General features: G+C 50.7%; 1 long non-coding RNA gene across 1 annotated transcript in view; it reads left to right on the forward strand.

The window, feature by feature from the left end:
• The first annotated feature begins 549 nt into the window (after positions 1-549).
• The window catches only part of LOC109610681, a 38,040-nt gene continuing 11,237 nt past the window's right edge, over positions 550-27,352 (forward strand). The window contains exon 1 of the long non-coding RNA XR_002192970.2: positions 550-3,379. This is a non-coding gene — a long non-coding RNA (uncharacterized LOC109610681). The remainder of the gene's footprint in view (positions 3,380-27,352) is intronic.

Consider the following 27,352-nt stretch of genomic DNA (forward strand, 5'->3'; position numbering starts at 1 on the left):
ATTATCTGTTAAAAAAATTTTTATTATTATCCACTTCTTTATATATAAGTACTGCCTAATTGTCCGCATTTGAATACATTTTTCTACAACGATAAATAGATAAAGAATATAATGCACAAATTACATTTTGTGATTTATGAGATAACTACTGACGTATTGTATAAGCGGCTCGGAATAAATTTCTCAAACTAGATATATGAAACCGCTTGGCCATGAAAACACAACGTCTCGTGTCGAGAGTCCACCGCATATGTGCACGCATAAAACCGCTCACGCAATCTCATACGCGTGATGCGAAGCGGAATAAAGAGCAACGCCATGGATGACCATTGCTCATCGTACATCGATGTATAAATGGCATTTGCGTCTTTAAACGAAGCGACACCGAACGCGCAAGACCGCCAATTAAATCCAAAAGCCTCATCCGCTAATTAAATCCGAACGATTAAGTTTACTCCTCCTGCCATCACCCTCACCCCTATTGCCGTTTTTAACGATAATTATTACCTACTGGAATGGCCGTCCTTCGAATTCTGGGCGGTCAAGACACGAAGCAATAATTTCGATAGCAGTCCGAATGCTAACTATACTCGATACGCGTGCAACGTTTTTGAGATATTATAAACTCTTGAGATGTCGTCCTAGAAAGAAATGCATGTTCTAAAGTTTGAAAGAGACTTTGCAGAAATCTCATAGATTTTGGCTTTTAATATTACGAGAAGGAGGGGTCATAAAATTTATATATCTCAAATAATAATGGATTTATCGTTGATAAATTCTGACATCTTCCTATTACTCGATACATCTTACACTCTGCTTGAACAGAAAAATTGGGTGGAGCGGGGTGAGAAACATCTTTCGTTCTATGTGCCGTGTGGCAGGTGTTCCGATTTCGATCGTAGATAGAGAAACACTTCATGCGGCAGCAAACTGCTATCAAAAATCTCCGAAACTTTTGCATTTTAAATAAAAATCAGAAATAAAAATTACACATAATTACAGATGTTTATCTTATCATGAATCCCTCTTCCTCTCCCTCCCACGGCATATGATTGCTTATAAAGATTTGTTAAAAAGTCCGAGAGGTACATTTTATTATAATTATTTTGAAAGATTTCAATTCTATATAATTTCAACCAACGTAACATTAATTATCAAATGCATCATGTCCTATAGAAAATTTATTGCAGCTCCTCTATGAGTAGAAAGCTTGCTCGGTTGAGCTAACAAGACAATCGCCGTTCACCACTGCGACAACGTGTCTTCGTTCCATTGCTGCTAGATGGAAGCACTGTGAATGAAAGAGGTAGACATAGCGCTATTAAGGGGGCGGTGCGCCACCCGGACCCCTGGCCCCTCGGTCCGATCGAGGATTCATGGCTGGCACGAAGAGGAAGAGGTACGTTGTACACGCAGGCGGTCAGAGGCAGAGGCCGAGAGGCAGTGACGTTGGCGGTGGCGGTGGCAGTAGCGAAGGCAGAGACAGAGAGAAAAAGAGAGACATCGCGGACGATGGAACGGCGGAAGAGGATGAAGAGGGATGGCCGGAAGAAGGGGACAGGGCGAAGAGTAGCAGCAGCAGGAGCGCGGCGGGGTGGAAAGGAGATACGAAAATGGAGAAAAGGAGGAAAAAAGAAAAGTAAAAGGAAAAAGGAAGAGCTGGGCTGCCGGGCAAATTATAGGGAAAAACGGGGTGGGTAGCTCGCGGCGTGGCGTCGCGCCGTGCCGCGGAGAGGAAGCCAGCCCCGTATGGCTGCGCGACTCCGCGCTCTACTCGGAGGAGGACGACGACGAGGTGGAAGAAGAGAATGGAGGGGCTGGGAGGGAAGGAGAGGGTGGCGCCACGGCGATTCCGAGCTCGCGTTAACGTTCCCCACGGAGTACGGCGAGGATACCGGCGAGGAGGCAGCAGCGCGCGCGGAGCAGCAGCAGATTCAAAGAGGGCCCGGGCGCGCGAGCGGAGGCTCTTCTGCCTCCCCTTGTCCGCGTGTTCCGCGCACACGGTAATTGACGAGAAAGTGACGAAGGAGACCGCGAAGAGAGATAGAGAGCGGGAGCGAGAGAGAGAAAGAAACAAGGGAGAGGATAAGCGCTCGCGGAGGGCGACGCGCGACGCGAGAGGGAGGACGGAGGGATCGGCGAGCGAGAAAGAGAGAGAAAGACAGCAGGAGGGGGTAGAGACACACAAGTACAGTACGCACCTCTCTCTTACGTGTTACGTGCGGTCAGTGCGAGAGGCTGCGACGTGCCGCGAGCATGCGTCTGCGACGAACGGCCCTTAAGGCGAACGAGCAGCACGCCGACTCGCCTTCGTCGCGGTTGTCGCCTTCACCTTCATCGTCGTCGTTGTTGTCATCGTCGTCGTCGTCATCATCGTCATCGTCATTATCGTCTTAAATCACGCCCGCATCACATCTCGCGAATGATCCTCCTGCCGCGGGGGACCACGTAGTTGCATCGAGCGTTGAGGGGGGTCGTAGTGGGACGGATGCACGGTCGCCGTCACGCGTCGACCGACGTGGCCGGCGGAAAGGGGTACCGTGTCGCGCCTCGTCGCAGTGGTGTTCGTGAAAATTGACGCTCGCGCCGAAGCCACGACCGCGCGTCCTTCCACGTTTCGCCAACCACGTTCGTGCGACCCGCGTCCTCGCTCGCCCGCTTGCTCGCTTACGCGCCGGAGCGCGCGCGCACCAGTGAACATGAGACCGGCGGCGACTCCGAGCGGCCGCGCGGGGTGCCGCGCCGCGTCGACGTTCTGTGTCCCGATGTCGCGATAACGTCGCGAGTACTGTGCGTATGTTTATTCGTCACGAGTGCCATTCAGCCAGTGCGCTCGCCGCGATGAATGCAGCCGGCCGGCCTAGAGGAGGCCTCGCGCAGCCCGCGTGCAACATTGACGTGTAGCTGCACTCGCGGTTTCTCCTCTCGTGATCGAACTCGGCGGGATGTCGGGGATCCTACGTGCGTCTGCCTCGCGTTAGACACGGCGTCTGCCCAAAAACACACACTTGATCGAGTCGAGAACACTCGAGAGATGGAGTCGTGATCGTAAGAGGATCTGCGGTTTTTCCGGCAGCCAGGAGATTGTCCGGAGTGCATGCGCTCCCGACAAGGCAAAAGGGAAAGCAAGGAGTCGACCGGTGTCGCGATCGACGTGTGTACTGCACCTTGTGCGTCCTCCGTGGGGAATTTGCGCGTATTTCAGGGTCGCTCCCTCGAGCGACTCCTGGCACGACCCGACGTGGGACCGGACCCCGAGTCCGGAATCGTCTGCATCGCAACGATTATTAGGCAAATCGGCAAACTGGACGCGGAGATCAGCAGTGGCGGCGGGAGTGGCCGCAGGGGTGTCAGTCCGACACCCCTCAGCAGTATAAACGTGAGTCTCAGCCTCGTCCTGGTTCCGTATGGGAATATATGAGAATCTTTGCTCGCGAATCTCGTGTTTTCTCGATAATTTGTAACTCGGCGATAATCCGATGATAATTCGACGATCACTGTTGATTATAATTGATTACAATTTATTGGGTGGTCAACTAAATTTTGCAGATTTTTCTTCTCTCTAAATTTCCCCAAGATTTATTAGTGTCTTCAAAGAGTCGTATGGGTTACTCGAATCTGTCTCTCTTGCAGGCTCATAAATTAATTCAGCTGAGTCTTCTTATAATAATAATAATGCTCGAAATTGTTTGCTTTTATCTCTCTATTGGAGCATGTACTTATCATTCAAGTTGAAAAATCACTCTTCCTGAGTTGATTAAAACATCTTTTACATGTGTCAGCGGGTTCAGCATCATCGCCATAAGCGTCTTACATCAATCACTTCGTTTTAATATATATTAGTTTTTTTTTTTAATTAAGGAGCACAAGCGTAGCAAATATGCATTTTATCTTCTGTATCATCTTGAATCGCATTAAAACAATATTTATGACGACAACAGCAGAGCTTAACCTGCATTAATCTTGCATTGATTTGCACAGAGTATATAATTATTTAAAAAAAACTGAAAACTCGCCAGAAGCAATTACTACACCGAATATTACAGCCATCTAGTAGCGATCTGCAAAACTCGATTTACAGATATACAATTGCTGGCAGCGTGATTATTGTTTTAATTTGTGCGGCTGTAAGTTTCGCATCGCATGAGTTTCATGATCGCTTTTAATAACGTACCGCTTTTACAGGAATCTCGCCGTCATTTATAGCGCCATCTTAAGTTAACGAGAATTTCACGATCGCGTTTCCTCATGATTTTACGAGAACCTCGCGGCCGCCTTTACAGTCGCTTTAATTTCCTGAAGATTCCGCGATCACGTTTAATCTCGTTCCGGCTCGATCACGCCGATACCACGAAAATATAATGATCGCCGTAAATGAGGCACCGAGAATTCAGGAACGCGCACATTATTCCGAGTCTCATTGCGGATGTCGCAATCTTCTCGTTTACTTTACCTGACCATCAACTATTAAAATAGAAAGAAATCTCGTGACGCACTCGCTATTCGATACTAGATTTTATGAGGCACGAAATAAATCTTGGCCGCCGCCTTCATTGTTTTCGTACTTTGTGGGAATCCCGCTCGATGATTGCAATCCCGTTACGACTTCCTAAGATTGTCTTCAACCTTGTTTTCTGCCCACGAGAATTCCTCGTTCACAAGACGGCAGTCAAATTGCAAATTAATGCCGATCCTATTGCCCTCCAATCTCTCCCTCGATCCCCAATTTAGTTCTCGCATGTACCTAATTGTTTTAAATGATTTTCAAAAATACGGGAGCCGTTCCACTGCGAGCGTGCGCATAATTGGTATCCCCATATACGTAAAAAGGAGAGCCGCGCACACGACGTGTCGTGAGAAATTAATGTCGGCCAGCGACGTGTCCGTGGTGTCTCTTTACCGCATCCGGTCTTCCCCTATCGCCGAGGGAACACCTCTAGTTAAACGCGCCGTGCAGCTCGTGCGAAAACGACTCGTGCACTCGCCGTACGAGCGAGTGGCCGCGCTCAATCGATCTCTCTAGTCGTGGAAGTGACCTGCACACGACGAAACAATGGGAATGGAACATTCGTCGCGGCTGGTATTGACTACCTCGTTTACCTACCTCGTTTCTCGTTTCTCGTTTCTCCATCAAATCGAACTGTCGACCGCCATTACTTCACGACGAGGGAAACTTCGAGGCGAACTTCGTGTGTGCTTTATATAATATATATTTCCGAGTACACCGTGGAACTTTGTATTGTCATTTGCAACTACCGCGTGGCAAGAGCTCGTTTAACGGCGGACTTTACAAGGTGGACGCAACGGCGGAGTGCGTGCGTTCTTTGTTCCTCCGCACGGACTTGTCTCGTAATCAGAATCCAGCGTCAGCATCCCACGGATCGATACAATGGAATCGATAAATCCGCGACGAGTGCCACATATGTAAGGGGTCTCGCAAAGTCTTAACGCGCCCGAGTGCTCGGCGAGGAACTCGGCGAGGGCGCACAGTCCGCTAGTTGCCAGCCAATGTAATAAACGTTACTATGCCGCTACGCCCCGTTCACGCCCCCCTGCCATACGTCGACCGAAGAGCGATTTATGCGAACAACTATGCGCCGACGTACAAGTCGTTCCTAAGACAGTCTGCGAGCGCAGCATAAAAATTCGGCCGGCTGTTGCGCTTTTGATCGCGCGTAGGATGAGAAGCGACTTCGAGCTGCGCTCGTTTCTCAAAACCGAACTGTTCTGCGTTGCAACGAAAGGCTTTTCTTAAAAGATTTTCTGGACGTCAAATGGGCGAGAACGCCCACGTTGCCTGTGTCTCAAAATTATCCGGGAATTACTTGAAACGGACGCGTAAAATCGTCGCGTTGCTTGTCGTAAGGCGAGTTCCTGCAGAGCACGCACTGATAATTGTAATAGCGACGTACGTATCTACTTGAGAGCGATTAGCCGTTCAAGGTGTAATTAGTGCGCGCGGCACGATACAGTATGTCGAAGAAATTATGCGAGTTACACCACAAAGTTACGTGTGCCATTACCGCTGCTCCAACTGTACTAAGGTGATACATTGACGATGATTCTCGCGAGATGGATAGAACGTCTCGTCTACGGAATGATGCAGAAGGATCAGCAGCGTTTCAGCGAGAGGTCCTGCATGCCGAAGGATGCTAGTCGCTCCCTTTAAGAATTATGAAACGAGCCGTAGCGCGAGTTTAGACTACTCGATGGAGCGAGGCGACTCTGCTCCGAAGATGAAGAACGCCGCACTGACACCAGTCCACACACCTCCGCGCCAGTTAATTAATTTATGGTCAGCGAGAGGCGCCATCCGACGGTTACGGGCCTCTGGGAGGGCGGACTGAATCGCGGTTACAGCATTGGCCGGTTCGATCTCCGAATCGCGAGGATAAATGTTCTACGGCGCCGTCATGGTGTCTGCGTGGTGCCGGCGAGAAATTAGCACTGTCAGAGACAAACTGAGGCGATCTCGCAAAAATACGTGGTGATCCCGGCACGGCGGATAATTAACCCGTCCTTCTGAAAATCCACGCGTGCTCGGGGTTACGCGTCCAGGCCCCCATGCCACTCCCTCATTAGCGGTTTCCCTCGTCGTGAACTTTGCACCTGCAAATTGCCGGCGATCGTCCCGCCATTTGCGAGTGCGGCCGGGGAGGAAGGCCCGCGGAAGCATGAGGCCCTAGAAATCAGGGTGCAAGACAGTCTCGAGGCCGCGCGCGAGGAGAGCCCCCCCCTTGTTGCAGCTGCTGTAGATTACCATGGTGATACCATCGGCCGCGCGCGGGGGGATGCGCCGGGTGCGCCCAAGCGACCGGGACGCATGGTGTAACGATGTAACGACCACGAGAAGTTTCGCGTAAGAGCGAAGAGTGCAGGTGAAACAAGTATGCGATATGAACAATACGCGTGGAAATAAACAGGAAGAAAATTCGTGCCGACTAGCGAGGAACATCGCTACAAAATGCAGTCACACTTCTCATTATGCTAGCATTACGTGAATCGATAAAAACTTAATTTGCTCCGCAATCAGCACTAGGTAATAGCCGCTGGTAATGTTAATTTGTTTTTCCGACTCCTATCATTTATTTCTCTTGAGTTGTGATTCGTAAAGGATAGTAGTAATAGCGATTGTAATTAAGATGCCATCGCCGAGAGCGCGTATGCCGATTTATGCTTTCTCCTTTGCAGAATTCCCGCTGCGCTTTTTATTTTGGTCCTCGTTACTTGCCGTCCATTACGTCCCATTTTCCATTACGTCCTCGTTGGCGCGCATCCTTTTAATCGAAAGATCGTATCGACTTGAAACCAGCAGGCCCCCGGGACGATCGCGCGCATCGAATTTTTTTCAAATATCTGACGATAACGTTGATTAATAATTTGTTTAGGGGGTACGTGAGCTCTCTCCATGAGCGTCGGCAAGATCGACCGGGGCACGCGCGTGGAATAAAACGACCGGATTATGCAAACGAGAATTCGATTCTGTCACTTTTGATTTACGAGATTTCTTACAACGCGGCGCGGCTCGTCTCTCGGGGGCGGCGTGGAAGGATGGAAGATACGCGAGTTACGCGGAAGACGAGGGTGTTTCGCCGCCGCCACCGCCGCAAAGTATAAGAGAAAGAGACAGAGAGAGAGAGAGAGAGGGAGAGAGAGAGCTACCGCGACCACCAACTATTTACATTCTCCGGATAAGTGGTTACTATTAACTAACCTCGCGCTAATATCTACGTTTTCTACCTCATTATGTTAATTGCGGGATCAGCGACCCTCGAGGCCACGAAGGGGCATCGCGTCATCGCCATCACATATTGTCGGTCCACGAGATGCGCGGTACTTCGTAAGATTCCGTGCTTATCACGCGGATCACGTAAAGCGTATTCTGCAAACGCACCGCGTAAGAAAGTACTGAAGAGACGGTTAGATTGATGTCTAAAATTAAAACTCAAGTTCTATCCGATAGTCTTTAACAAAGTTACACAGGTTAGTGACGGAATCGTAGCTGCTTTTCGCAATGTTCTCTTCGAGAGCGACGCGATCCCCGAAAATATTCGTCTTCCTGCTCGCAACGCAGTTTTTCGTGCAAACGAAACATCGTTCTTGGTCTCCGCAAAAGGCGACTGACGGCATCCGCGGTCGTAGCTCACGGTACATGGAAACGAAAAGAGAACGGCAAAAACAGCGCCTTCGTCGCCCCCGGCGAAGACTGGAAGCCGTTTCGTAATCGCGGCCTGGATCATTTTCTGCACGACTGCCCGGGAAATTAGATCACCTACCTCTCTACCTCATCCCGGTAGCGAGATCTAGGCAGGTTTCATCGCGCGATACAGGAAGGGGACTTCTTATTCGCCTTGCCATCCATCGATTTTTCTGCTCTTCGTTTTCTTCCTCCTCTCGTTCGTCCAACTGCCCTCCCCTCTCGGCCCCTGACCCTCTCACAGTCATCACGCTTCTTCCACTTTCCATTGCGATGCTCTTCTTCCTTCCCGCCATGTCGATGGCCGGCACGGCCGATCGCCTGACATCGACAACTTGTTGCCGGCGGTTTAGCAATTAGCCACGTTCGTTCTTCTCCTTTTATAAAATATTGATGCGTATCGACACGTCGACTCGTTCCTCGAATTTTTCCTGGCTCGTCGCGTTCCAAATAAACTCGCGATACCGTTAACGTGCGATCCGTTATCGCTGTCAATAAGTATTAAATTGCCCGATACATCGCGCGCGCGCTTGACACTTCCTGCCTTTTCATTTTTAAAACGGAGTAGATTGAGCGGAGTACGTTGCGTGTGCTACTAGTTGATCGACTCCATATTATACGCCAAATAAATCTCTTCATGACGGAAGTCATGCGGCACTTTGCACGAATTTCTGTGATAACTTTAGATCGCGCGGGATTACGGAGCGGCTTATCGCGGGAGATAATGAAGCCGCCGCGGAAACACGCCGAGAGGATTTTCCTTGCACGCCCACCACGAGGAGAGGGTGCAATTAACGAGCGTGCAGGCACGTCCGCGCGCCGATTTGTCGGGCATCGCGAGAGCAAAAAGAACGTACCCGCAATTATCCGGCCCAGAAGGGGCGCGTGCGCGGCCAACTTCTGCACACACATCATGCGAGATTAGTCGGAATGTCGAACTCCGCGTCCGTTGAATTATCGGATCGCGAAGAAGAAGAAGACCGTGCCCGGCGAACGCGGCTTTCGCGGAGCCACGGTCCCGGAGGATTATAAGCGACTTAAAGTCTCTCCTTCATCACTTTCTCTCTGCCCTCGTTCCCCTCCGTTCCCCACGAGTTGATCCTTTGCTCTCGATGGATCTTTCTATCCCTCTTCTGCTCCATCTTCGTCGTCGCCATCGCCGTCATCTTCTTCTTCTTCTTTTCTTCGTTGTAGTTTTCTTCTTCTTCTTCTCTTCTTCTTTATCCTTCTCGTGCACCTCTCCCGTTCTTGGGGTCCGACTTTGCTTTTGGCTCGGGTCGGGCGTAATCGGTTCCCCGAAGCCAGTGCTCATTATCGACCCGTCGGCCTGGCAATTACCTGCGAAGCCTCTTTCGACTTCGTGTGTGCCAGCCAGCGCAGTTTCCGACTCTGCGCGAAGACCTTCCGAGATCCGTCTCGACGGAAGTTCGAGGAGCAGGAAGAAGTCCGTCGGGGGAAGACTGAGTTCTTTAACGGAGGAGCGCGCCGAACACACCCGTAATAAATGTAATACGCATAACGAACAGTTCCTCGCAGTATTCCCTCCCCAGGTTCATCGCGGCTAGATGCATCGATCTTTCGCAAACCGCTCAAACGGGAGATAATAGTATCCCGCGCGCTTACGTTACGCCGGATCGCACGAAGAGAGAATACGAGCAACTACGCGGTAAGACGATCGCCGATAATTACCGAACGAGTCCGCGGTATGCTATAATTGCGGTGGCTGCCAAGTTCGCGCCATTTACCGGAAAAAGTCTAAGTCCGAAGCACGAGAGGGAAGATGCACTCTCTCGCGGTGACGAACACTTAGATCAGCCCACCGAGCGAGAGAGAGAAAGATATGCCCATCAAAAGCGCCGCGGAGAAGCACGATTCCTCTTCTCGGTTATTGCGGCTTAATGCTCGAACGCCGCCTACACGTGTCACGATTACACCTGACATTTGCGTTTCCTTGTAAATTTGTTCCTAGAACAAGTATGAAGAGATCCTCGCGTCGATACAGCATCAATTCCTAATGAGTAAAAATCCATAAGATTGGCAGACCGCGATAGGCGCGCTGAACAACTGAATCGTGTACTTTTACGCGCGTACTTTTACAGCGAGCTAATTTTCAACGTTCAGTCCATCCATGGTGGTCGTCAACGCTCGTTGAAGAACGCTTACTGTTAGTCAGCGTGACGTAAAACTGGTCGCCAGTGATATCGATGGGAATATAACGACTGCGAACTGGACGCGACGATAAAAGCCTGTTTTTATTTACTGCTATAATTGTTTGAAGAATAGTACAACATTCGTGACTTTACTGCGATAATTATGAAGCACCTTGACGTACCTTGAAATCTTTCTAAAGAAAGTACATTTATTCTACCCTTTTTAAGAGAACAATCCCCGGCCCTTAATCCCATTTCAACCCCGTTTGAATGAGACACGTTGGATGTGTTGGAAGCGGCTTTCCGCTGCGTTGGCTCAAAAAACTGCGGTCGGAGTGGAGCATCGTTCCACTTCGTGGAAGAGCCCGTTAGTTAAGTGGCCGCGTATCGCGCGAAGTCGTGAGAGCACGACCTCGCCGAGAGGAGCGAGTGACTCGCCTTGGCAAAAGGCAACTTCGTTGATAACGATTCGCCACGAGCGAAATCGCGAAATTCCGAAGTTCTGCTCTCCCTTCTGCAACCCTTTCGATATTGTTCAGTAGCTGCATACATGGCTGTGCTCATATAACAGTTACAGCATGATGGTACGAGCGAAATTCACAACTACATCAGAAACTAGAAGTAAACTGTCTTTGTTAACAGTCTTAAACTATCAAACTTTTTCCTCCTTCATATAATAAATAAATTTCTTCTCCACACAGATTTTCCTGCAAATTATAGACCAGTAATTGTAAAGACAATCACAACATAATGGAAATTTCTAAACAGTAGCAATTACAAGTGCAAGTTGTTTGTGTATGCATAATTGTGTAAGAATAATCTATCATCATTAGATATAAGATTACTACAAATTTATCTCTCTCATCATTCATTGTATATAATGATGTACGCTGATTTTTCAAAATAAAAACGAGAAAGAAAAATAATTATGTTTGAACAAGACAATTTTTCAAAGTCGCACGAGAATTAGAAGAAACAAGATTTTGTCCTCCTGCAAGGGGCTTGTTAATTTATTACTTTGTTAATTTAGCAATATTTTAGCAAAGCTATTTACTTGATACATATCGACTGATACATTTGCACCTGTTTCCGATACGAGGAAAGTGTTCGCTCAAACGTGAAGTTAATTGGCCGTCTTATCAGTCTCGTACGAATGGGACGATAAGAGTGGATTAAAGGCGGACAAAAGGAGAAGCGGCGATCACAGATCTCGCGTGGCTATCTTACGTGTCGTTTCCGAGATTTCCGAGAAGTCGGCCGGAAGGGACAATAAACATAATCACATCGCAAACTGAATCCAGACTCCGGCGGCAGGCGGTGTACCCGTTACCGGCCCGGTAATGACGTGTAATTACTTTCCAGCGCCTTGCACTCGAGAATCACCGCTCGATTTCGTATGACATCGTTAATTTGGCGTCGGCGTTAATTAATACCGGTTCCACGTCGCGCGACGCAAAACGAATAAATTGTCGTCGTCGCATGGCCGCGGAAGGCTCGCGTCCATCACAAAAAGATGAACGCCCACGTCTTCAACGTTGCGTCTAATCTGTAACAATTTGTCCGAGCAAGCTGGCGTTTTGCGCGCGTATCGTTTTTACGAACCAGGAGCTCGCGCTTCCTTATCGTCCTCGTCGTAGTCGTCGTCGTCGTCGTTGTCGTCATCGCTCGCGGCTGAACGGTTCCATGAGGAAGGCTGTTGGAGACGGTAAATTGCGACGGCTGCGCTGTGCTGCCTATCGACTTCCGTCGACGTTCGCAATTTCACAGCCGCGAAAAGACACCGAGATGGTTTCTTAAAGCCGTGCTTCATGAGGTTTAACGCGGCTGCGAGAGAGCTCCGTCAAGCGCAACGAGCAAAGTAGCACCGCGTTCAGAGGCAATAAAATCCGCATTACGTGGCGCGTAAACGCGCGTACGCGCGTGCGATCGCGCGGATAGAAGAGATCCACAGATATCGTCCACGCTCGTCATTCAGTAGGCAAACGACGATTAGGTCGAATTTGCAAGTATCACCGGGAATATCTCGCCTGGAGAAACGCGTTTCAGAATTATTGATACAAATTGCAGTCAATGTTAGAGATTTTTTCACACGCATGGGGCACGCCGCTGAAATTTACGCAGGAAATTCCCGAAGGAACACGAGACGAGAGATCGCGAGAGCGGCCTGATAGATCTGATGGCGGGAGGAGAGTGGGTGTGGAGGAAGGCGCCAGCGGTTCTTGGTACAGCCGGATCGTGTTCCTGGTGCGGCAATACCGGTATCCCTTCATTCCTGAGTAATCGCCAGGCCCAAGGCGCACACTATCCACCATTCGCCATTTTCTAAATGCGTCGGGTTAATGTAAGCGCGTTACGAGAGCCCTGCGCTCAGTTTCCCCGCTTCGCTGACAGAAGTTTTCTCGCGGGCTTCCTCGATCGCGGCGATTTCTGGTTAACGCGCGACTTCCTGCTCGCGTTCGCCAGCTCAAAAACCGTATCGATCGATGATCAATCATTATTAAGTGTGCTGGCGCATTTATTCGCGATGCCATTTCGCGATTCTCTTCTCTTAAACCGCGAAATGACGGTATGAAGAAGAGGAGAAGAAGGGAAGAGAGAAACAGAAAAAGGGACACGTCGTCACTTTGTTCATCGCGTTAACGAATTAGCTCGAAGCGACAAGCTCCGGATTCCAGAAATCTAGAGACTTGAGCCAGAACTCGGCGAGATCAGCCGCGTTCTCGGAACGCGCTCTGGTAACGAGAGACATCAAGCTAATAATGCGCGAGTATTTGGCGCTCGCCCCGGCGGAAGTAAAGTGCTCGAAATTAATTCACTCGCAAACGTGCCGCACACGTACACCGTTTCGCGGACGTCGCGATACCCTTCTCACGATGACGTTTTTCGAGATGATATTCGCAGACGTTCCAAGAGACGCGACTCAAATGAGTCGAGTTTCCGCGGATAATTTTGCGGGTGGGTCACCCACCTGGCGCGATGCACCGGACATTACGTCACACGTATGCGGGGACACGTTAATGCGGGACAGCACGTCGTCGTAGTCGTCGTCGTCGTCATCTTCGTCTTCGTCATCGTTGAGTCGGGCGTGAGCATCAGATGGCGCAGCTTAATCACCGTCGAGGGATCTAAGATAGCGCTGACTACGTTTTAATTACTCGTCGCATTGGACAGAATGCAGAATGACATCAAGATGACTGGGGCGGTGGTGATGGAGGGACGCGGCGCCGGACGTGGTGCATTGACCGCTCGTAAAAGAACGCTCGCTACTTTTCCCGTTTGCTCTTAATCACAATCCAATGCAAATAAGGTCGTCGGCGAGCGGCGACAACGATAACGGCGTCGATAATTGCTTGACGCGTCGTCCTCGGTGCACTTGTAATCAAGCGGATCCGAGAAAGATACAGAGAGAGAGAGAGAGAGAGAGAGAGAGAAAGAGAGTGCCTTTCGGATCTCTCTTGGATCATGATTCTCTGAATGACACAATTTGCCGCGTCCATATCGATCTGTATCCATTAACAAAGATATCTATTAAATCGGCATTGCAGTTCGCATTTCACGGTTAATATAATGAAAAACGTCACGTTACTCGATCGCGACACAGGTGATAATCCGCAAATGACGGTATCGATATCGAACTCTGAGGTCGGAACGCGCGTCGCACATCGGCATCGGCTCGAGCGGGCTCGAGAACGAAATCGGCGGCCGGGATCGCGTGAAATTACACGGGGCTAGATTCTGCGGCGGAAGTGCATATCGACGGAGTATGCAACTGCCGCGTACAATTACCTCGTTTTCTACACGCCGCGCCGCGCCGCGCCGTGCCGCGTGAGGAGAGGAGCGTTTTCTAAAGGAGATTGACGGTAGCACGAACGCGAGAAGGGAGGCTAATACGCGCAACGTGCAACAAGGTGCATATACGCTATTCGCTATACGAGAGAGCCGCGGCCGGGTATTAAGTAGCGGTATTTACGGAGCCACAATTATCCCCGTTTTCATGCCGATGATCCCTCGACTTGCGAGCGCGGGCCCCGGACTTTGACTACGTGGGAACCCGTCTCGGAGAGGCCGCGCGAACTCGCCGTTCTTGGGAGTTCTCGGCGACGTGTTCGTTCGCTCGCTCGCTAGCTCGTTTGCTAGCTCGCTCACTCGCTCGCACGCTCGCGTTTTCCACCATTGCCACCTTAGTTGCCGTTATCGGCGCAAAGTGTGCAATTATCGTGCCTCGCCGAGTCCAACTCGGACAGACGGACAGACTTCCATGGACCCTCGATATTGTTCGCGCAACCTGATGCGTGTGGGAGGTAGCGGGAGGTTCGTGGAATCCGGAGCGGGAGCGGATCGGCCCGATCGCGAAAGGGGAACGAGAGGTTGAGGCAGTCGCACGGCCGAATTCGGACCTTCCCGTCGACTTAATCGCTCCAAGGTCGCGCGCAGATGGACACGCGATCGGAAACTTTCAGGTAGAACGACGACGAATCTCGTGCTGGCGGACATTAACGATGATGCGCGCGCCCGTCCGTCCATCCGTTCGTCTGTCCGTCCGTCTGTCCGACCGGCGATCCCATCGGACGGTCAAACGGGAATCGTGCGAGGAACCAAGGCGAGCGAGACAGTCCGCGGTTTATCTCGCCAAGGTTCCGCGCGCCCTATCACGCGAATTCTTCTTGAACAAGCAAAGCAGGAGTCTAAGTTGCAGTATTGAACTCTTTGCGGTCCGCGTTAGTTTCCAAGAGTAAAGAAATATCAAGTGTTTCAGTCTTCCCAGAGTAGTCTAATATAATGATCTAATATAGCGATCTACAGTTTATGTCAGTTTATTTCAGTTGGAAAATTTCTTCAAGATCATAGTAATATAGTTTGCTAATTATTATTATGCGTAACTATGAATAATATGGGAATTATAAGGAGAGTCGCCGCAAAACAGTACATCGTGACTCGTCGCAGAGCCTTAAAGGACTCAAACGGGGAGAGATTTTCCTGCTATTCACTTTATCACGACGTACGCCTTTGATGACTATAACTGACACTGATATACTGAGCGGAAGTGGATGATTATTACGTGTTCGCGATAATTAGGGAAATTAGAAAAATTATATTCATCCGACCTGACCCGATATATAGAGACATAATTTGTCTAGAAGGATGCACGTCTCTCCCTCCCTCCCTCCCACTCTCTCTTCCTCTCTCTCTCTTTCTCGGTGCAACACGTCCAAGATAACCAACTTGAACTACCGAGCTCGATTTACGTAACAATCGTAGTCACGACGGTTTTTTGCGCGCCGACCGACCGGACCTGCTGCGGTTAGTCGGCGCAGTAGTCCGTACTGGTATAACAATCTCGCAAACACCTCGATCACGATTGCATGATATCACAGTCAATGTTCCGCGTGAGTTTTCCGCGCGCAGAGACCACAGATACCTGCCACGCGCGGAAAACGCTTTTTTCCCCTGTCCCGTCCTCTTTTTTTTTTTCTCTTAGAAGCTGCAAATAATCGCATGTTGTTCTAGTTTGCGAGTCGCGGCAACGTTTCCTTTATGATCCGAGGAACGTAAATAGCTTCAACCAGTTTCATTAATGATCCCAATGCGACGCGCACACAGGCGCGATTCACAGCCGTAGCGGATCTTAAGAATTCTCAATCGCTTGCTGGTGCAAAACTGCGACGGAACAAGTGGTCGACGAACGAGTCACCGGCGCATCGTGCGACCGGAACAAGTGATACGGTTTATCGGACGAGGGAGGGAGGAAGATAGGGAAGAAAGGTGCGGAGACTTTAATTTCCGTGATTACGCGCCAGGCCCGGCTATCGTCGTGACCGGTTTCATCCGAACGCGCAGGAACGCACGCGTCTCTCTCTTCGCAGGGGTGGTAATTGACCATTATCTCTCTCGCTCGCAACTTTGTCGACCGATTACGGCGGACAAGACAGAACGATAAGCGGCGCCGTCGACGGGCTAAGCCGCTAAGCTGGACGGTTTCCGAGCGAAAATTCTCAACCGAGCGCGAAAAAACGTCCGCGTGCGTTTCGCGGCGTGGAAATCGCTTTACGACACGAACGAGTGCAGCCTCTGATTTACGATGACGTGTGACAGCTCCGTACGCATATTGCAATCAACCGAGAAACGAGATATAATAGCGTGTATAAATATACAGCAAGAAGTTGATCTTGCAAGCGATCTATTTTAATATTTATAAACGGCTGCGCCGCGAAAGGCAAATCGAAAATTCTTGATACGCGCAAAAAAGAAATAAAGAGACCGGCGCAATTAAAGTAATAACGAAATCCGATCAACAAGTGAGCCGGACAAAAGTTTTAATGATATCTCGCGGAGTTTTACGGGTCTCAACGAAACTTCTGAAACGAAACACGGGCATGAAGTAACGTCGTGACGATCGCTGTATTTATCTGCGAGTCTGCGGAAACGTCTGTCACGTTCAGGTGGTTTCGGGGAGGATTGGCGAGAGGCGAGCGGTTGAAGACGCGGCGATAGACGCTTCGTGATCGTCAGGTGGCGTGAATTCGGGAAAGGCAGGCAACTACCGGGATACCTTCGGACGTGGCTTCCGCGTAACAGAGCTACCAAGCGCATGGTGCTCGCGATCGTGACACCTTGAATGGGGCCGACAGAAAACGTCGTCATTATACACGTGAAGGCTTCGTGTGTACGTCGACGGGCGAAAACCTGCGACAAGCACGCAATCGACGAATCTCTCCGGTGGCGGCCTTGAAACACGACTAATTCCCACCCTCAGTGCCGGTCGCTTACGTCCGCGTGTCGGAAACGCATCGGCGGTTCTCGCTCTTTTCTTTTTTCTGCCGCCCCATCTCTCTCTCTCTCTCTCTCTTTGTCTCTTTCTTTCTTTCCGTTGCTCTTACGGTCGCTCCCTTGCCGCTCAGTATCGTTTCCCGGAATCGAGATTATCTTCCGTGAGCATTTTTCTGCTACCGACTTACGCAACGTCGATCGCGAGCGAAGACGATGCGGGCGACGCGGACGACGGAGAGACGCGTGACGTCACTCCCATAATGACACCGTTAAATTATTTGATAGCTCAACGATGAAAAATCAGTGAATTCTCTGACGCATGATGTAGGTATCGTCACGAAGATCTCAAGATCGTTCTACGAGGCGTTTATCAGCATTAACAGGATCCACAACACGGATGCATAAATCGATGTGTATCAATCGCATGGAATACTAACGCGATCTTGCAACTTGTCCAGATGAGAAGGTAGGTCGCTCATGAAGAGCGGGGGAGAAGTGGAGGGACGGGGGGTTGCCGAGGCTCTTGAGTGACGCACACGCACACCGTCGCGTGATCGCCGTTATGAATGCCTGACCTGTAGCGTGCGACAAAGCGACGAGGCCGATCGAGCCGGGATCGAGGATCCACGGACTCGGGATCGCGCGATCCCGCGAGAGATCCTTTGCGGGAGACGAGCCGAGAAGTCAGAGCCTCGGAAACGATAATTGAAAGGTGTAACGAGGTGCCTCAATACCGCAGTGCAACGCGGGGAACGCGAGCACGTACCGCGCGCGGATGGTTTAGTTATATGCGTGTTACAACCGATAACGTATTTCTGCTCCCTCGTGCATAATGGGCCAATCATACGCGATCGCCTAGAGACAGAGCGATTAGCATAATCGTCGTCATAATTCGATACGGCTACTAACCGGCCGCGATTACAAAACGATCGCGGGTAATTACGTCCAATCGCTGGCAGACCGGCATTGCCAAGTATTTCGGCATCGTTTCCTCGACGTGGTTTTAATTGCGTTCGCCGGGAATGTCGTTGACAAGGTGACAAGGTCTGTGAACAAATCGATCGATCGTGAACATAAGCAAAGAGATCGTTCGCGATCGATCACGATCGATGCATAGAACGATGTTTTAATTCTCCTGATAGCAGCAAGATCTCAATCCGGAGCAGATTCCACCAATTTGAGAAAAAGGGAACTTATGATATCATTGAAACTTGCTGCGAAAGTGTCACGAGGTATGTACTAGACAAGAGGGAAAAAAGAAGGCAAGAGGAGAGCAATAAAAATTCTACTTGGCGTCATGGTGAAGTGAATCCATTGCAAATAGAGGGGAAGTCAGTGCTGTCGGCAGAGATAAAAGTCCACTCGAATCCCGAAGTGATACGGTGTTCTCGATTTCCGCGCACGCGTCCGTTCCGCCCTCATGAATTCCATTGACTCAATCTTCCTCGAAACCGCTCTCCCGCCGCGTACGCACAAGCGGGGAGGGCCATGCCGAAAATTTCATGGGACGACGAAACGCGTTTTCATCGCACCATGCACGAAAGAAATCTGGGGAAACAGGCTGGATAAATCAAAGCGCGATGAGAAGGCCGTTAACTCTTGCGGGGTGAAAATTTCGGTGTTTCGTTATACTTCGCGTCCGTATTGTCGTCCCCTGTGACCCCTTTACACCCTCGTAAACCCTCGATGCTGCCGTGACACAAGTCGAACGGCCAGTACGACGTCCGATGAAAATCTCGCGGATTACGAAAACACCACGTCAGCAACGGTGCGCACAATTTACCGGAATGTCCGCATCGATTCCCGTGGTCACGTCGCTCAGACTTCCCCTAGCTCTCCCTTTCTCTCTCTCTGTCTGTCTCCTCCTCTGCAAGCCCCTTTCTCGACCCGCAACCACTGGAAATCGAGTCCTCCGCCATCCGCGGACGAATCCACCCCGTGACACTCAACGGCATTCGACGACAGTGCCACTCAGGAAAACTAAAATGGTTACCGCGTCAGCACTTTGGCTTCTCGAGGATCGTCCCGATGTATCCACCCGCGGTAATATACGCGAGTGCTCTACGAATCTCATTTGCTTGCAATCTCGCTGCGACAAGCCAGTCGTGCGCCACCAAAAACTTTCTCGGGATTATGAGACTCTGCGACGCATACGTATGGGTGATCTTCATCTGTACATTCGTTCAAATCCTCCATTCGTCTAAAGAAAATGTAGATCTGAAGAAAAATTGTACGAATAACACGAAGACTGAACTCAGTAATTTCTTCTTGTTCCTGCGCAGCCATTTCTTGTCTTCTTAACAAAAGACTAATTACCGACTCCAATATTATCAGTCTCAGTTTGTATCTTTTAACTCAGTTAACCTGCGCAGTGGAGAGAATTTAATTTCAACTCGTCTGTTCATTCCCTCTTGTGGATTTTTATCTATCGCAGCATTTTCGCAGTGATCAGCGACGCCGTGTGCGGCGCGGTATCAAAATTTACCCGCCGAGCAGAGTCGAGCGAGCGACTCAATACTCTCGTGGATAATCGATCGAGCCATCCTTCGCGCTCCCGCGTCTCTCTCCCGGCTCCAAAGAGAATTTACGGAGGATCGATGCCGTGGAGCACAGGAGAGCGAAAAGGGGTCGTCGGGGCGAGGCGGAGGACGGCCGTTAGGGGGCACGGAAAGAACGTTTAGGATAGCTCTCCGTCGAACGGCCGGATAATAATCCGTGCCGTGTACATCCTCTCTGTTACCGCTGCAGCCACGCTACAGCCAATTAATCCGGCAATCACGAGCGGTTCTCCAGCGTGCTCCATCTGGTTTATTTGCCATTAAGAAGGAACGGGTACCACACCGGTCGCGCCATTGCGTCGATGAGCGAACGTGGGGGATGGAGGAACGAGGAGACGGAGGGAGCAGACCGAAGAGGGCGAGAAGGACGAGTCGAGGATACGCGAGTGGCTCGCCATTCGATGCCGTGAATGGGAGGAGAGAGGCCGAGAGAGAGAGAGAGATTCGAAGAGAGTAAAATCTCGGAATAAGAATCGTACGCGTTCCGAATTCGTCGAGAACCGCGTGCACCATTTCGTAATCCAAGCCTCATCGCGTGTCCTTCTGCTCTCTTCCTCTCGTTTCCTCCTCCTTTCATTTCTTCTTGCACCCTCACTTGGGGCTTCGAATAGCTCTCTCTCTCCGCTCTCTCGGTTTCCTCGGTGGCTCGTTAACTTTCTTCCCGTCTTCCTCCGGCCTTCCTCCCCACGGATGCTTCTTTTTCTGCCGCGAGTCTTCCTCATCTTCCTTGCTCTCCGTCATCCCTCTTCCCTCCTACCCCTTTCTCGTTTCAACGTTTTACCAGTCCTCCACTCTGGTGGCCGACCAGTTACACGGACGTAGAGCTATCGCACCGCTATGACGCGCAAGTGGAACGTGCTCTCGAGGGCCGTCATTCATCTCTTCCACCTCGCCTCGCCGCACACCGCGGCCACGACCGCGAGATCGCCATCTCCGGATATCGTCGGACGGTTTTTCCTCGGCCTTTAACGCGTTATATCCGCGGCATCTGCGCCCTCGCGGCGAAATCGCCGCGCGGTGAGTTACGGCTCGCGCAGAATAATCTTCAGCCATGATTTACGCAACGGCGCTTATCGCGCTTCATTACGTGGATACTTTGCGGGAGATATGAGCAGAGATAATTAATATCGAACACCTTCTCGAGTAATCTCGCGCCTTTCTGGTGACAGCCGATACTTTCGTCTCACATTTTCCCGACACCTACCCCATGCCAGTTGCTTTTCAGGATAGGAACGTGTACAGCGTACACCGGTGTATCAAACGATTCTTGCGGCAAATAACGTCACGCAACAATGACGTATCCCATTCGGATTTGGTCTGCGAAGCGCACGGTCGACGCCGTAATTTTCGCGGCACTAATTCGGCAAAGCTTCATTAACTCGACGTCGTGCCCGGTACTTAGGCGACGCGGGGGTATAATCATAGTTTAAATTCGGATCCCACCCATTGAAAATCAGTGGCTCTGACCCGCTTCGCAATCAGGATACCGGTTAGGGTGACGGGCTCAGTGGAGTGGGGGCGGGGGGGCTATCATAGGGCATTTGATCCGCGGCGAGTCATCAATATTGCATGAGGGGACTGGCGAACGCGCGTACGATCATGCCAAATGCTGGGAATCAAAATAGTGACGGAGTTTATAGTTCGTGAGAGGGGAACTGTGCTCTCTCTCTCTCTTCATTTATCCATAGTGTGAGTACCGAGTTTGGATTTGGAGCAGCGTCATCGAGTCGAGATCAAGCGCGGGACACGCGACTCGTCGGAACTCGCATCGCGCACTACTCCAATCGTGGGACTTGAACGTTCCCCGTAATTTTGGGGTTGTCCATTAAACCAATCCTGTAGCGCATCGCGTTCCACGTAGCAATCGCTTTATTCGTTTCTACTTACTCGCCTCGTAACAATCACCTTTCTCGTAATAGTCGCGATTAATAAATAATACAACAAAATAATACCATAGCAAGGTAGAATCATATCAAGTGTCACATCAAAGAAATGTCGCACTGTATCGGAAAGATAGAATAAAAAGAGTTCTTTACACTAGTGTGCATTTCGCTCATTAACTCGCACCCTCACGAACCCAATTCGATCGCGCAGTTAACTCTTTACATGCTCTTTGTGCTCTTTCTTCGCTGCAAAGTGGATCGGGGAGAAACGAATCGTGCGACAATGCGAGGAGCTGGTCGCTCGTTTCTCCCGGCGGGGCAGTCAGTTCCAGAAGCTGTCCTTTAATAATTTATTAGCGAGCTCGCCGGTAGAAGAGGGGAGCTCCTGATTGTGTCGTGTCGTCTGTCCCCTGCAGTGTCGGGACGACTCGCCGCGGGTGGTCCTTGACACGAGCCCCGGGTACTTCGATGCTGTTGCTGTTATTAATACGGGAACCGCGAATCGATTATTCACCGGCGCGGCACGAGCTTGAACTTTTTATCCCGTCGTTGTCGGTTCAACCGTACGCGACACGATCTTCGATCTAGTCCACAGCGCGCTGCGCGCGTTTCGTGCTACCCCCGCGAAAATCTCTCCCCATCGCTTAATTGTCGTCGTAAAAAGCATTAACGGTCGATCTACTCGCGCATCAGACCGCTATAATATTATCCATCGTGACCATCGCTCGGCGACGGTGAGGTACACGCGCGTCCGTTAATTCGGGACGCCGTGCGATCGCGCGGGGTTAACGATCGCAGGGCCCCGGATCGACGTGCGGCGAACTATCGGGCGCAGCGATTGCATCACCGATTATTTACTCCGCGACGGCGGGCGCGCGTTAATAACTATTTCGCGGTATCTTTCGCACTTATCGCACATACGCCCGCTCGTTTATGCGAGGCTATCAATTACGCGGATCCTTAGGGAAACGTCGCGCCATTAGTCGGCCGGTTACTCGGCCGTAAGTCATCGCGTAATCGGCCCGGGTCCGGGACATTAGACCCGGTCGCGCGATCCGTCACAATCTAGGGGGACGGAGCGAGCGGGGGAATTTTTCTCGCGAGAGCACGAGTTTCTCTAGCGATTGTCGAGACGTCTCCGCGAAGGTACGCCGATAGGAAAGATAAAGAGAGAGAGAGAGAAAGATGGACGATCGCGAACGGCTTCTACGGTCGTAAATCGACTTTCGTCGTGGCTTTCCGTCGTCGTGCGCGATCGGGGCCCGCCGCGCGTGAATTAATCCAACGACAGGCGGTGCGTTCGTGCGCTCGCGCGAGCGCCCACGTGTGTACGTGAATGATACATGCGTATTTCGGGCCGCGTATATAATAACAGGTTGCCAGTACCGGGCCCTCTCTTACCCTCTCGCGGCCTCTCATGCGGTGATGTATGCGCTAATTGTGAGGCCCCTTCGCTTCGAGAGGGTCCCGGTCCCCCCTTCCGTCCGCTCGCCCTCCTCGCCCGATTTTCTCCGCACAAGCGCTCCGCGCGATATCTTTTTCTCTCTTTCTTCGTTACATGTTCTCCATCCAGGATATGCCTCCTTCGCGTATTTGTCCGGTTTTTGCCGGCGATGAGAGTTTTTATTTGATATTCCGAGTTACCTCGCGCGATACGTGACAACGATATGTAAAGCGCTGGATGCAACGTGCATCCAATTAAAGCAATTATTATGTGATAATAACACGGTGACTCGCAAGCGAGTAACCGCAGGGAGAAAAGGACGACATCTCATTACGCCGAAGGTGCAAGAGAGCGACGTGAATCGACCGCGAGTTAGGGGATGATTGGCACGATGCTTTATCCGATCCATTTCGTATTTCGAAATGCTATCGTTGCGCTCGAGGCGAATTCCAACGGTCGATTAAAGCGGCAGGGAAGATTCAATCGCGCGCGCAGTTTTACCCTCGCGACGTACAGAAATACGACGACAGCCATTGGGGTATTGCGAAATTCGAAAAGAGCCAGCGAACTGAGGACGTTTAATTCGATTCCGAGGAGTCGGCAGATAAGACGGTTATTTCATCTCCGTCTCGCCCGAAGGCTCTCGACATCTGCGACGTCGGTACGTGCACGATGCATCGATCGCTCGCGGCGTGGCAATTAAGTAATTAAACAAATCTGTCGAATGTGTTACGAATGAGTCCGTGCACGCCCTTGCGATCGCTCGCGCCGCACGAAAGGGAGTAAAGTCGTCGCCAAAGATGTACGGTCGTATTACCCGAAAGTTCCGTTCGATATTTATACGTAATTATTAAGCAGTGACGATTAATAAGCGATGCAAGCGGTGGCTGGAATACTGTTTGGAAGACGTGCGTATTTTACTAAATAAAATCGAACAAGACGACCAATTATTATAATGCCTTGTAAATTGAACGGTACCATATCGATCCAAGTGTGTGCATTTATAATTCGACATTATTGAATAAAGTAATTAATCGAACGTTTAAAATGTCGAAAGAGAACTTTTTTATTACTGGCTTTAACGTTGCGATACTCTCAAAAATGGCGACGGCAAAAGGCGCGTTCCCATCTCTGCGGAATTTAGGACCGAATAAAACGCGAGCGCGAATCTCATTCAGAGAGGGGAAAAATAATAAATCGCATGCGTGCCGTCGTTACGATGTTGTGACTCGGGCCGACAATCTCGTTGGTACCCAATCGACCTTACTACGAACATTAACATCCAGCCCGATCCCAGGTTTAATCAAACGCTAACCGGCGAAGATTTAATCTACCACAGACTCCCCGAGAGATCACCCTCCCCGTGCCTCTTTGTCTCTTCCCCTTTCTCTCTGCGCCTCTCTCTTTTCCCATTTCACGCAGTCCCATGCTGCGTCTCTCTTTCTCTCTCTCTCCCCTTCTCTCTGATTCTCTCTGTCCCGAGTAATATAATCACAACGTCGGGGTGGCGTCGTTATTTACAGGCACTCCATTTGCGGTAGCGAGCGTCGGCCAACGAGGTCGATCGTGGCGACGATATTGACTCCGGTCGCGATTAGGGGATAAACCATACGCGCGCGCGCGAGTTCTCGGGGGTAACACGCTCCCTAATGCGCCTCGGGATTAGATCGCGCTTCTAATGTGATTTCGGGAAGCGATATCGTCCCGCGAGACGCGTCGCTTTTACGGGGCGAGCGACGAACGCAGCGAAAGAACGGATCGCGCCTTTAACGACGCTGGTCTGCGCCGCGTGCAGGTGCATTCGGCGCGGTTTAATCAAAGAACCGCGTACGGAAAAAGAGTTGTAGCCTCGCCCTCGCGTGGTAGAAACTTTAATATACACCGGCCGGAAAGGTGATGGTATCGCGAGCGCGCGTTCATCTCGATTGAGTCGTTCATCGACGATTCCGATCTACCAGCCTGGCTGGTAGCCTCGTGGCGAGCGGGACAGTTCCTTTGTCGCTCCGCGGCGGCGGTGAAATCGGCGTCGCGCTCGGCAATTAAGCAATTAAAACGTCACGCGTCCTCCTGTCCGTCGGCGACATCGATCGAAGCGGGTTGCGATAACTGGCGGCTCGATCTCGACGCGCGATTCAAGAATCACCAACAGAAAATTGAGAGTGATTCGAATGCATTAACGACCGCGGACGCATTATGGGATTGGACTGGACTTGACCTATCGTACATCGCTGCGTCGCCCTCAGCGACCAATAAATCTCCCCGTAATCCCCGTAATCGTTAATCGGATCGATCGGATCTGCGTGTGTCTTCGATGTACATATTCTTACAGCGATTGTCTTGCCGATTAATCTTAGACTCGAACGTGAAACGGTGTAACGGTGTAACTCGCGACGGTGTAACGATCCGGTGTTCGCGGTGACGCGCGTCGGCCGCGTCGATTGCGCCAGGCCGAGAATCGCGGTCGGCCGCGGCCTTAATTCCAGTAATCTTCGCGTCAGAGCCGCTTCCGAGACGCTGGCTGCGGGATGCTGGATGCCGGCGGAGTCCGATAAACGGAGGAACGAGCCGGGGCGATCTAAGCGAGCGAAAGCGCACCGAATAATAACACAGGGGATCGCGAGAGAAGACGAGGGGGCGCCTCTCCCCGTTGCTGCTCGCGTAAGACACCCGAGTAACGGGTGCGCGCGGGTACGCGGGGGGCGCACAGGGAGGGCACGCTGCCGCGGCGGAGGAGGGATTCGATAATTACTACCGGGAGTCGTGGAGGCGGCCCACGGAATCCTCCTCCCGCAACGAGCGCAAACGCGCAATTATTCCCCATCGCCATCCGACGCCGGGATCTCCGATTCCGCGTTCCCTGCCCCGCAATATACTCGGCGCGCATCCACCGCGAGGCTGCTCCGATGCGCGGATGCCCCGAAGAGGCTCCCGGTGTTCGGATCGTTATGCGCGCCCCCGATATTATCTCTCTCGCTCTATCCTTCTTCTCTTTCTTTTTCTCTCTCTCTCTTTCTCGATAGCTCTCGGATTTCCCGTGCGCGTGCCGGCTTGCGGAAAAACCCGGAGCTAACACGCTCGCGCGGAAGGCGAAACGTACATATTGCTTCTTATTCGGTTCGCGAATCCATTTCGCTCGCTCCGCAGTTAATCAAGATCCGCCGTGGTTATCCTTCGTCGGGTGGTCAGCTGTAATGGACACGGTCTCTGACAAGTGTGCGTCTGATTGGATATGAATTATAATGTGGTTGTAGCGCGCACGTATCGGGGCTGTGCGCGACGTGCGTCGCCTCCGTCGGATCGTCGTGATGCGAGATCGTAAAGAACGCGGATCGTTCCGTTTACCTTCTCAGATACGCTTCTCCGTGATCTTATTTTGCACGCCGTCCTTTCATCTTTTCCCAGCAACCCTCCGCATCTCACGCGACGCGCCGACTTGTTTCTCGCGCGGCCAGCTCGCGCGTATTTTTGGCGAAGGCACGGAGATCTCTTCGAGATGTTTCTCCGCGTTCGGTGCGAGAAGGCTCTTAGTCTTTGCTACGTGTCATGGACGGACGAAGGTGGCCGTAATGGGCGTGGTAGTCCATTGGCACCGGAGAGGGTCGCAACGCATCGAGAACGCGCGTTTATTTATGCGCGTGCACTCGTGTGCGCGCGAATCAGCATCGCGAGCGTGACGTGGGACACGCTTCGTCAGCGAGGAAGTTCGATTAGGGAATTTATATCTTTATAATCGTCTGCGTTTGTATTTTGACCGCAATATTAGTGACCAGTAGTCACATTGGTTGATGAATCATCAACTGAAACGTGCTACTGAATCATCTTACTAGGAAACACATTCACAAACACTTGGACAGATAAAATCAAGTAACGAATCAAATAATCGCGCGTCATCGCGTAGAAAGAAACGTGACAAGGTAAAATTGCAAAAGCAGCAAAAGAATTTAAAGTATGTCATTGTTTATTTGAGTTTGTGATGAACCAAATCGTAATAATTGGTTGAACTACTACTATTCAATTGTTATTCCGTGAGAGATGCTTACAATTAGCTTTTCTATTTGCAAAAACAGAATCCTATTCTTCCTGCATTTTTCTGCAAATGATGAACCAGTTTCTATCTTATCTAATTTTTCTAAAAAGACTCGACCTATTTTCAAAACCTATTCTCAAAAATTTTTGAAAAAAACGTAATGCGATAATGAAATACCTAGAACGAGACAGAGCTTTCGCATCCATTAAATTTCTCAGAATCCCTTGCTCAAAGTCCTCTGATAAATGACGTTACACCTGCACGATGAAATTTCTGAATTTACCTGCAACAAAGAAAAACACATTGATAATCATACAAAAATGCG

The sequence above is a fragment of the Ooceraea biroi genome, chromosome 10 (assembly GCF_003672135.1).
Source record: "Ooceraea biroi isolate clonal line C1 chromosome 10, Obir_v5.4, whole genome shotgun sequence".
Lineage (NCBI taxonomy): Eukaryota > Metazoa > Arthropoda > Insecta > Hymenoptera > Formicidae > Ooceraea > Ooceraea biroi.